Raw genomic sequence first — 12443 nt, forward strand, 5'->3', positions numbered from 1 at the left:
AGCCACAGATGCTGGCAAAACATCAGGAAGAAACTCTTCTAGAACATGGCCACATAGCCCGAAAAACCCACAAAAAAAACTATGAATATTACTCTGTTATCAGGCCGAAATAGACCAGCGGAAGGGGTGGCTTGAAGGTGCCCCTTCTGGAGGCAGATTGGGGCCACAGCAACCACACATCATGGCCCCAATCCACCTTGAAGCCACCCCAAAAAGAAGCAACAGAAAGCCAGTTTTGCATCTGTGCCATGGCCGGAAGCCGGCTTCATGACACTCCAGCGATGTGCAATATGTAAACACTGCACTGCTGGAGCATCATGAAGCCATCCCCATGTAAGCAGCCAGAAGGCTTCCTGTTGGCCTGGGAGCATGCAACATGTAAATACTGCACTCCCAAGCCACCTGGAAAGTGGCTTAACTTGCCAGTCTGTTTCATTCCATTGTTACTCTGTTACTGTTGTATGCCTTCAAGCCATTTCCAACTGTCAGCCAATCTAAGGTGAACCTATCATGGGGCTTTCTGGGCCAAGGTCATCCAGTGGGTTTCCATGCCTGAATGGGGAATCAAACCCTGGTCTCCAGTGTCCTAGTCCAATGCTTAAACCACTACACTGGATCTCTGTTCTTACACTGTTTCTTCATACCTGCTCCAAGAATGGTTAGGGTTAGGAAAAGTTACTCTTTGAGACTACAGTTCCAAGAGTTTGGGAACTGTAGTCCAAAAAATAAGTATTCCAATCTCTTACATAGTGGACAAATTATATTTTGGAGGTTTGGGCTAAAATTGCCCTTCCATATATTCATGCCCACAAGATGCCTATGTATACGATGCACTACTGAATAAAAAGAGAAAGAAATTAAAAATGAAATGGAAGAGGGAGGAGGGAATGTGCTGCACAGTTTGTGAAAACTTCATTTCATCAGGAAGAAAACTGAAAAAAAACAATTTGGTGCTTCCTTAGAGAATTAAGTAAGAAAACAGTTATATCCCTACATTGCAGTAAGATTAGTCTGGCCCAAAACATGAACTAGTAGTAACCTCTTACCAAATTTTTTTCATAGCATCTGGGTTGTGGAGCCACTCCTCCTCTTGAAAATTCAGAGTGTGATATTTTGAGCATACATAATGAAGGAAAGTATATGTGACATCATTTCAAAGACATGGCATCGAGCATTTCAGCACTTCCTGTCCAATCAAACTGACAATATAAAACTAGGGTGCATCTGCCATATAAACAAAAAGATGTTCTAAAAGTTACATGAAAAAAATAGTCTTTAATCTGTTACATCCAGTCAGAAGGAAAATGGGATGGTGATCAAGGTGGACTCAGAGCTTTAGAATGTAACTTTGGTTTTGATTGCAACTGTTTGAATGTTTTGTCTGCATTGCTGGGGTGAGTCTGGAATTTGTAGTCTCTTTTCAACACTCTGCTTAAACTTTCAGTCTGATCAATAAAGACCTGTCTTGTATTTTTATGATTTTAGCTGAAAGATCCCTATTTTTATTTTTCCTATTGGAAAGGAAATTTAAAGGATGTATCCCTCCTAAGTTCATATTCAAATCCTTCAGTCCACCTAGCAGAAAGATAGGTTGTAAACTGATTATTGCTTTACCCATTACAATCTGTTCCAGTGTTACAAAAATATATATCCAGTTCACTTTAATTGGAGCCTGTGGTTGAGATCCAACATCTAACAAGTGGAGCATAATGCAGTTTTGTGTCCTCCCCCTGGCCAAATCTACTATGGATGTGCTTACTGGGAAGGGTGGTTAAGTAATCCAAACAAAGGGGAAGTTTGTATTCAAATCCTGGTATCAGGTCAGTAAGAGGAAGGAAAATGCACTCACATATAGAATATAACCACCTTTTCCTTCTCCACAGAGCCCAGACTAACTGCATTTTCACCATCCAAATTGCCTTCTCTGTGTGTGTTCCTTCTCCCCCCTCCAAATATGCAGTGGCAGCAGCAGACTTTCCCAGGACTTGACCTCTGAAGAGGAAACCTGGACAGGGAAGAAAACTGATAGGAAGAAAATCAACTCATTTAAGATGTGGTCTTCGAGAAGGGTGCTGAGGATACTGTGGACTGCTAGGAAAAAAAAATGAGTCCTAGAGTGAATAAAACCTGAATTATCCCTAGAAGCCAAGATGACTAAACCAATACTGCCTTACTTTTGCCATATCAGGGGAAGATGTGACTCACTAGAAAAGATAGTAATGCTTGGTAAGGTTGAGGAACATAAGAAAAGAGAAAGACTGCATACCAGATGGATAATCACAATCAGGAAACCCACAGCTCTGAGTCTGTAAACTGCTGAGGATAGGGTGACTTCAAGGCTTCTAATTCCTAAGTAAAAGTTGAATTGAAAGTAGCTAACAATGACAAAGAGAATCAGGGGCTTGACAGACTGCCCCACCACCCCTTTTAGTGCCAGATCAGGGCCGTGGCAACTACATGCTGCAGTCCTGATCTTGCCTTTCCATGGCGCAAAAGAAGCCTCAAAATGGCTCCATTTTATGCCCCGGAAAGGGCACCATAGCTGCCAATGTACAGCTTTTCCATGCTCCTTTGGCGCTGCATCATGGAGACGCAGTGCGAGAGGAGCACTGTGATGCCACTTGCTGTGTGGTGGCACAGCATCACACCCGCCTGGGGGTGGAGTTGGGATATGCGTCATGTAGACACTATGCCCCATCTCCACCCCCAGGCCAGCCTTAATGGTCGGTCTGTACAGTCCCTCAGTCCCTATCCAAATAAAGCTATCTGTGCCCATAAGCCATATATATACAGATATATATCACTAACAGTATGTGGCAGCTGTTCAAGAAAGCTGGAGTGGAAAATCAGGGTTTAGGCCATTGTGGAGGATGATGAAGAGTTAACTGGAGTAGTGGCTGGTGTGTCCAATGTCAGTGGAGTTGATGCTCATTGTGCATGCACATTGATTTGGATGATGAAATAGAGGGCATGCTTATCAAATTTGCAGATGACACTAACTTAGGAGGGATAGCTAGTACCATAAAGGACAGGATCAGAATTCAAAATGACCTTAACAGGGTAGAAAGCTGGGTCAAAACTAACAAAATGAATTTCAACTGGGAGAAATGTAGGATACTACACTTGGACAGTAAAAGTGAACTGCACAGATACAGAATGGATGACACATGGCTTGATGGCAATACATGTGAAAGGGATCTCCAAGTCTTAGTGGACCACAGGCTGAACACGAGTCAGCAATGCAATGTGGCAACTAAGAAAGCCAATGCAATTCTAGGCTGCATCAATACAAGTATAATGTCTAGACTGAGGGAAGTGATAGTACCATTCTATTCTGCTTGTCATGCCTCACCTGGAATATTGCATCCAGTTCTGATCACTGCAATTCAAGAAGGATGTGGACAAGCTGGAGTGACCAGAGAAGGGTGACCAAAATGGTGAAAGGTCTGGAAACCATGCTGTACAGGGAATGACTCAGGGAGCTGGGTATGTTTAATAAGGAGAAGAGAAGGTTAAGGGCTGACTCGATAGTCATGTATAAATATTTAACGGGGTGTCCTACTGAGGTTGGAGCAAGCTTGTTTTCCGCTACTCCAGAGAACAGGACCCAGAAATGGATTCAAGCTACATGAAAAGAGATTCCATCTCAGCTCCAGAAAGAACTTTCTGACTGTAAGAGCTGTTCAACAGTGGAACACACTCCCTCGGATTGTGGTAAAATCTCCTTCTTTGGAGGTTTTTAAACAGAGGCTGGATGGCCATCTGTCTGGGATGTTTTGATTGTGTGTTGGGTTTTTTTAAAAGAGATTTGGGGCCATCAGCAGCATGTGGGACCTTGTTTTCCTTTACTCTTCTACTGTGAATATGTAGAACCATAGAATCATAGAGTTGGAAGAGACCACAAGGGCCCTCCAGTCCAACCCCCTGCCATGCAGGAGCTCTCAATCAAAGCATCCCCGACAGATGACCATCCAGCCTCTGTTTAAAGACCTGCAAGGAAGGAGACTCCACCACTCTCTGAGGGAGTGTGTTCCACTTTCAAACAGCCCTTGCTGTCAGGAGGTTTCTCCTAATGTTTAGGTGGAATCTCTTTTCCTGTTTTTTTCCTGTTCCAGTTTTTGTTGTGTGCCTTCATGGCAGGAGGTTGGACTGGATGGCCCTTGTGGTTTATTTCAACTTTCTGATTCTATGTCTATGGTCCTACGACTTTATGAATGTAAATTTTACATTGCTCATGGGTGAGCATTCTATATGAAGGTACAAATGTAGCTGGTTGTGCATTTGGTTGCAATTTTTGATGTCAGTTCAATTATCCCTTGTTGCCATTCAGCACAATTGTTTTGTAATATAATGAATGCAGAATTCTGCATGTGCAGATTTACACAACACACAATGATATAAGATCTTGAATCCTGTTTATTTTTTTAAAAAAAATCCAGCATCTAGTTTGTCACTCTGAGCCTTAAAATATGAAATCAATTGAGTGATCCAGCTGAAATTAAGCAATAAAGCAGTCAGGTCCCCTCAGTTTCAGTGAGAGAGAAGGAAGAGCATGCAGCTGAACACAATGGAAATACACTGAACTGAATGGAGCAGGCCCCTGATTTCTCACTAAGGGATGTATTTAACTATGTAGCATGCTGTAAACATGAAATGATTTATTACACACACACACACACACACACACACACACACCTACCTCTCTATAGGTTTCGCTGCATCCAAAACCAGCCACTGTCACATGTAGCATTTATAGAAATGTGGCATTGTCCCTCGTCACTACATCCTGTCAGCACATGCTCTGGCCTGTAATAACATAAATGTGGAGGGGATGAGTCTTTCCTGCTTGTATATGTAGGACTTATAGAGCAGGAAAAGGGAGAAATTTTACCATGCACCTGCGATATTCCAGCTGACTGAAAGCATTCATTGAAGGAATTTTTATTGTTGTTAACATCTTTGAGAAGAACACTGGGAGAAGGAACAGGGTGGAGAAGGCCATCTATACAAAAGCCGTGAAATTAGAAAACGCATGCCCATGTTCAAGTCATAATAGCACCTGTGAACAAATATACATTTGAAGGCTTTCTTTCCCAGTCAGTGTACATTAGGCTTTCAGGGCCCCATGCTGGTTTCTTTCAATGGTAACAGCAACAGCAAAGATAAGAGATACCACTTTAAACCAAAGTAGAGAGCACTCCACATGAGAAGGTGTGCCCAAAGAAATGCCGGCCTTTGTAAAAATGTTCTGGGCACTCTCAACTGTTGCTCTCAATATATATGAAACAGTTTTTGAAAAGAAGAAAGAAAAATGAGACGATGAAGCTGATGGTGAAGAAGAAGAAACAGTTCCTCTCACAGAAAGAAAGGAGGGAGAAAGGGGGGGAAAAATCTTTCCTTCAGGCTCCAGCACCAACTGTTTGTAAATGTCCAGGCACTTACAAAAGTACATTTCAAGGTTGAAATCCTACATTGTGCTGCCATAGTGTAAAATTACATTTATGTAGCTACACAGTGGTTATACTACTTCACTCTTCTGCTGACCCTTGTATAGGGTTGCCATCTTGTGCTACTGACTGTGTATCTATCAAAGTACCTGGTTCACTGTGCAATATGAATGCACACCAGCTATTTCTGCAAGCACAGTGAAGAAAGTTGTACACCAAAGACCCCGATGACATGCTAAGAATGCACAACTGCATGGCTGGTTAGTCCCAACTAGAATCCTGTTGGTTAATCCCAACATATTGAATGGTGAGGTAAGATGTAGGCAAATCTAACTGATTCATCTAGTACCTTCAGTACAAAGGGCTCCCTGAGGCACAGTGATTAAATGCCAGTACTGCAGCCACAAGGTTCTGAGCTCAATCCCAGAGGACTCCAAGGTTGACTCAGTCTTCCATCCTCTTGTAGGTCACTAAAATGAGTACCCAGCTTGCTGGGGGCAATTGGTTTACAGATTGTAAACTGCTTAGAGAGTGCTTACTTCACTATGAAGAGGAATAGAAATGTTAGTAGTTGCTCAAACCACCCCACCTGACTCAGCTAAATACTAAATGAGTACCTAGCTTGTTGGGAGCAACTAGTTTACAGATTGTAAACCATTTAGAAAATGTTGAGTTCACTGATAAGTAATATAGAAATGTATGTGTTATTGCTATTTTGCTATCAACTTCTATAGACTGGCTAAATACCTCTTAAAGATGTCAGGAGGAAGAAGAGGAGAAGGAAGAATAGCAGCAGTGGCAGCAGTGATGAAAATCGAAATTCAGCATCATGAACTTCATTAAGCAGTAAAATCATAGAATCATAGAGTTGGAAGAGACCGCAAGGGCCATCCGTCCAACCCCCTACCGTGCAGGAAATCTAAATCAAAGCATCCCTGACAGATGGCCAACCAGCCTCTGTTTAAAGACATCTAAGGAAGGAGACTCCACTACACTCCGAGGGAGTTTGTTCCACTTTCAAACAGCCCTTACTGTCAGGAAGTTCCTCCTAATGTTGAGGTGGAATCTCTTTACCTGCAGCTTGGATCCATTGTTCCTGGTCTTGTTCTCTGGAGCAGCAAAAAATAAGCTAGCTCCCTCCTCAATATGACATCCCTTAAAGTATTTAAACAGGGCTATCATATCACCTTCTTACTTGCCAATTAGCTTACTTGCTGTTCACCGCTATGATCTTTGGAATAGTGGTATATAAATAAAACAAATTATTATTAAAATATTATTCTAACCTTCTCTTCTCCAGGCTAAGCATCCCCAGCTCCCTAAGTTGTTCCTCATAGGGCATGGTTTCCAGACCCTTCGCCATTTTAGTCGCCCTCCTCTGGACACGCTCCAGTTTCTCAATGTCCTTTTTTAATTGTGTGCCCAGAACTGGACACAATATTCCAGGTGGGGCCTGACCAGAGCAGAATAGAGTGGCACTATTACTTCCTTTGATCTAGACACTATACCTCTATTGATGCAGCCTAAAATCATATTGGCCTTTTTAGCTGCCACATCGCACTGTTGACTCATGTTCAACTTGTGTTCTACTTGGACTCCTAGATCCCTTTCACATGTAGTCTTCAGCCAGGTGTCCCCCATCCTATATCTATGCATTTTGTTTTTCTGCCCTTACATTTCTCGGTGTTGAATTTCATTTTGTTAGCTTTGGCCCAGCTTTCTAGTCTATTCAGGTCATTTTGAATTTTGATCCTGTCCCTGAGGTATTAGCTACTCCTCCTAATTTGGTGTCATCTGCAAATTTGACAAGTATGCCCCCAATTCTGTCATCCAAATCATTGATAAAGATGTTGAATAGCACTCGGCCCAGGACAGAGCCCTGTGGGACTCCACTGGTCACTTTTCTCCAGGATGAAAGGGAGCCATTGTTGAGCACCCTTTGGGTTCGGCCAGTCAACCAATTACAAATCCATGTAACAGTTACTTTTTAAAGTTCTGCTATAACAACTTGATGCTATACAGATGACTGTATGTTTGCCAATGTGAACCTTAGTTTCCCGTTCCTAGGCAAGGGGGAAAACAGTAGCTGTTCTCACAATCCCCACTGAATTGAATAGTATGTTGAAACCACTGATGGATAGTGATCCACCATACAAAATAGAGCAACTACATGGTGACACTTCTGGACTTTCAATTACACAACCATGAACTGAACGCATCCACTGCACAGTGGCCAAAAAGGTATAACTGCAAGTGCAAGTAAACTGACACATGACACCAACAATATTCCAGCCAATGTTTCCACACATGGGTGCTAGATAGGAAGTCCCTTTCAAAAGGCCAGTCTGTGACTGGAGGACTTTATGCCAAAATGGTCTGTTTCCCCAGTTGCCCCAGGCCCGCAAGAAGGAAATATAGATTCCTCTGGCACATAATCTTTTAAAGACAGGTGGATTTAGACATACTATTAACACTTCCCTGGTGCATAAAGTCTTGTAGCAAAGACAGAGGTCAAATGTTTTCATTTCTGGAAGCTAATCTTATTATCACTCTCATGGCACATCTAAGCTGTGCGAAAAGCAATGAGACCATTTTTGCCTGTGGCTAAGCACTTTACCACAAGAGAAGCTTTGTAGCCTCTGCAGTCATGCTGTCAGAAAAACAAAGGAACAGGAGATTATCTTTACTGCTTCACTACCCATCCTCAAGGGGGGGGGGGAGAACACTTGGAATGAAGAAGCTCTGTCCATATTGTGACATCTAGACACTTTCCCCTGCTTTTTTTTTAAATTCCAAAAGACTATGTTGCCCAGAGTTGCAAGTTTTGTGTAAGGAGAGCAGTGCCATTTGCTCCAAGAGACAGGTTATGTGGTCAGGACAAGGGAACAGTAGCATCTTCCTGGGGGTATTACCACTTTGTAATGAAGGTAGAATTGGGAACATAGAAAACAACCAATTGCCTTAGGCTGAATAAGACAATCCATCCCTCTAGTTTAGTACTGGCAGCAGCATTCTGGGATTTCAGATAGTGTTTTTTCTTAGCTTAACTGGAGAGGTCAAAGATTGAAGTTGGTTCCTTCTATGTGCAAAACATTTGCTCTGCCACTGAGCTACACAAATACTTTGCATAAAATGAGTGTAAATGTGGGTAATTTGGGATAAAGGAGGGGTGGGTAAAGTGCAGACTGTGGCTGGGGTTGAACTCACAACCTTGTGGTTTGTGAGTGTGTGACTGCAGCATTGGCATTTAACCACTGTGCCACCAGGGCTCAACAGAGGATCTTGTGGAATCTTATCAATTCCTAACCTTATGCGGATTTCAGCATAGTTCATCAGATGCAGTGGTTTGCAGTCTGTAAAAGCTCATATTTAATAAATTATGTTGATCTACGCACAAGACTTTGCTGTTAGTCTGCTGCTCAATTGGCCTATATCAAATTGATATAGCTCAGTTAGAGTAGACCCACTGAATGAAGGAAACTAGGAAGTTGAGCCAGGATGGTACAGTGGGCTGAATGTTGGACTAAGACTCTGGGGACTGGGGTTTGAATCCCAGCTCCATCATGTAAACCCACTGGGTGACCTTGGGCAAGTCACACACTCTGAGCCTCAGAGGACAGCAATGGCAAACACCCTCTGAAGAATCTTTACAAGAAAAACCCATTATAGGTTCACCTTAGGGATGCCATAAGTTGGAAAGAATCTGAATACACCTTCCAGCTTAATATCTTTCACTTAGGGTCCTTCACCTTAGGGTCACCATAAGTCAGAAATGACTTGCAGGCCTACAACAACGTCAACAACACTTATGGATTTTTTTGTGATTCAATAAATTTACTTACACTTTTGATTAGATCTGGTGTTTCAAGTTTTCTGATCTTTGCACATGACATTTTTGGAATGTGGCTACCTAGAAAATCCAAACTTTGATCATTTAAATAAATAAAGTACTTTTAATTAGTGTGGTGTAGTAGCAAAGTGCAACTGGGACACGTATTGGCACTGAATTTCAGTTCCTAAGAGCTTAAGCCTGCCAATGGCCAATGGCAGAAACTAATAGAGAAATGCATTGGCACCATCCAGAGGAGAGTGACCAAGATGGTAAAAGGTTTGAAAATCAACTCCTATGGGGACTGATTTATGGTGCCACGTATGTTTAACTTGGAGTAGAAAAGGTGGAGAGGTGATATCATAGCCATGGTTAAACTTCTCAAGCTTGTTTTCTGCTGTTCTGGAGAATAAGACATTCCAGTAACAAGAAATGAAATTTTGCCTAAATGCTAGGAACAATTTCCTGACAGTAGGAGCTCTCCAATTGTGGAATAGACTACCTTGGAGGGATGAACTTTCTTTCATTGGAAGTCTTTAAGCAGGGGTTGAACAGCCACCTTCAGGAGTACATTAACTGTTAAAAAACATAGATCTGTAAATATGGCAACCAAAATGGAAATCATAAGAATAGTGGAGGTTAGTGGAAGATGTCAACACCTGGATCGCTTGAAGAAGCCTTCAAACGATCTCTGGAACATTCATAAATTTTTATTTATTCAAGGCTTACTTGACCTGATTGTTTCATTTTATATACTCATACTGATAGTTTTTGATTTAAAAAAAGTTTGCTGAAATATGCTGAACAGCTTTTCCCTTTTTTTGTAATGCAGGAAACTATCCCTACTCTTTCCATGTTATTTCTGCCTCTGATACCAAATTTTCTGTTAAAGAAGCAATGTCCCAGAACACATTTGCTTCATTAACAGCAGTAAATCTGTGAAATAAAGAAGGTGCAAATTTTAAGTTGAAGGGAGAGCAATTGTAACTAAAAATAAGCACTTCTGCTGGTGTTTTGACCAAACAGATGGCTAGGGATATAAAGATAATTCATCTGTTTCCCAATCCTTGACTCAAAAATAAATTATTAATTAAAAGGAAGTTGGGAGGGGGGTGTCAGGGCTTCTCTGTTGAGAAATGTAATATGGTGAAATTCTTTATTGTTTTGGACTTTGTCTATACAAGCTGTGGTCAAACCTGGGGAGAATTTGCATGAAAAACAGTGTTCTTTGCACAAGAACCTTGGTTTTGTGCAGAGAATGGAGATCTCCTCTCAGGAAATATGTTTCATGCATAGAAAAAAAATCTGCAAAAAAAACTCGAAACCTAAACATTTGCTGTTTAGAGAATACTGTTTTCTACAAACACACAAATCTATGTTGTTGGATGTGTCTCTCCCTCCCCTCTACAGGTTTAGGAGGTGTACACCTTAAGTCCCATTCAGTTTCAATATGGCTTTCTGTGTATTTTTAATTGTAATCTTTTTAACATTCAAACTGAATTGAGCCTCAATATTGGGGGAAAGGTGGAATATAAATAAAGTTGATAGTAACAACAACAACCTTACTGTGCAATTTTTCAGTATTGCCCAAATGGGGGGGAGAAAAATGTTTAAATTATTAGGTCTTACACACAACGATTTGCATGGTTTTTGATTGCTAGGGGCAGACTTTAGTACTGTCTTGAGCTCTTGTTGGAGGAAGTTTGAAAGTTGGCTCTACCATCTGACCTTCTTATGTCTCCATCCCATCTCCCTGTACAAACATATTAGGAAGCAGAATAAAAAAAAAACCCTGAATTGGTCCCTCAAGCCAGATGCTTCTTCTTTCCTGGGTAAATAAATTTTAAGGAAACGATCAAAGAGATAGTTAAATATTAAATAGCTGCCTCCAGCCCCTCAAGGACGAGCCCAGCAAAGCTTCTATGAAACCAGAGGGTGAGTTTTGCTACTTAATATGCAGGCTTTAATGTTTATCAATTGCCATTCTATCAGATACCTGTAGTCCATGAAAAGTATTCTGACAAATCTTAAATGAAGCACTCAGCTGAAATAAATGCTAACATGACATCACAGGATAACTTTCATCAGGGTTCTTTTTCACCAAAAGGGAACAACAACAACAAAAAATTGCCACAAGGCCAGCTAATGGAATAAAGGGATGGAATCAGATTAACAGTAGCAGAAATCAGGCACAGATAAATTCAGTGATTCATCACTGCTAAATAAGAGAAATTGGATAGAAGAAGAAAAGAAAAAGGAGGAGGAGGAATGAATCCCAGTTGGGGGATCGGTGTGAATATTTGTCCATTCACAAAGTGACCTTGTGATCTATCCATCATTAATTTGGTAGCAAAGAACATGATTGCCACCATGTGGTTGGTGTGGGAAATTATAGTCAATATGAGATCATTTTTCATAATTAAAATTTAATTAACATTCTCCCATTCTCTCCCTCCCCCACCCTGGTAGCTGTTGGTGTGCACCCATTCTGGTATTCAGAGGAATGCTTATATGAAAAATAATCATTGCTCTGTTCCTAACAGAAATACTTGAGAACCAAAATCAGTTGGAATCAGACAAGCTTCATTTTAATTGTAACTACTGAACAGATATGCAGGTTAAAAAGCCATCTACCCCCTCCCTACCCCCGATAAGCCATTTAATGACATTTTGATGCCTAAAATTGGGTTTGATTTGGGTCGGAAGCACTAATGAGTTAATCAGTAGATTGCCCAACAAATAGATTAATCAGAGAGCTAACAAGCTAAATGGGAAAAAAAGCTTGGCAGTCGGACTGGTTTCTTACAAACATAAAGAAGGGATCAGACACTTCAGGTTCAAATCGTGATCCAAATCTTCCCTCCTGGAAATAACTAGAATTTTCCACTCCCATTTCAATTGTTGTCTGAGAGGATAGAGATATGGGTGCAGCAAGTGGTGACTATGAAAATGGAACATCCTCGTTCTGAGTTCTTCATCGTGGAGGTGATCACAGTCTGAATTCTATTACCAATCCCAACTAGAGTAGACTTATTGAATCAAGGGGATGCACCTGCATGTTGATTTATCATTCATCCATTGATCCAATGGGTCTAGTTGAGACTAAGCAATAGGATTCAAACCTTTGTCTCACCATCTTCTCTCTCAAGGTACCCAACTATTCTTTA

This window comes from Sceloporus undulatus, chromosome 1 (assembly GCF_019175285.1).
Source record: "Sceloporus undulatus isolate JIND9_A2432 ecotype Alabama chromosome 1, SceUnd_v1.1, whole genome shotgun sequence".
In the NCBI taxonomy this organism is placed as follows: Eukaryota; Metazoa; Chordata; class Lepidosauria; order Squamata; family Phrynosomatidae; genus Sceloporus; species Sceloporus undulatus.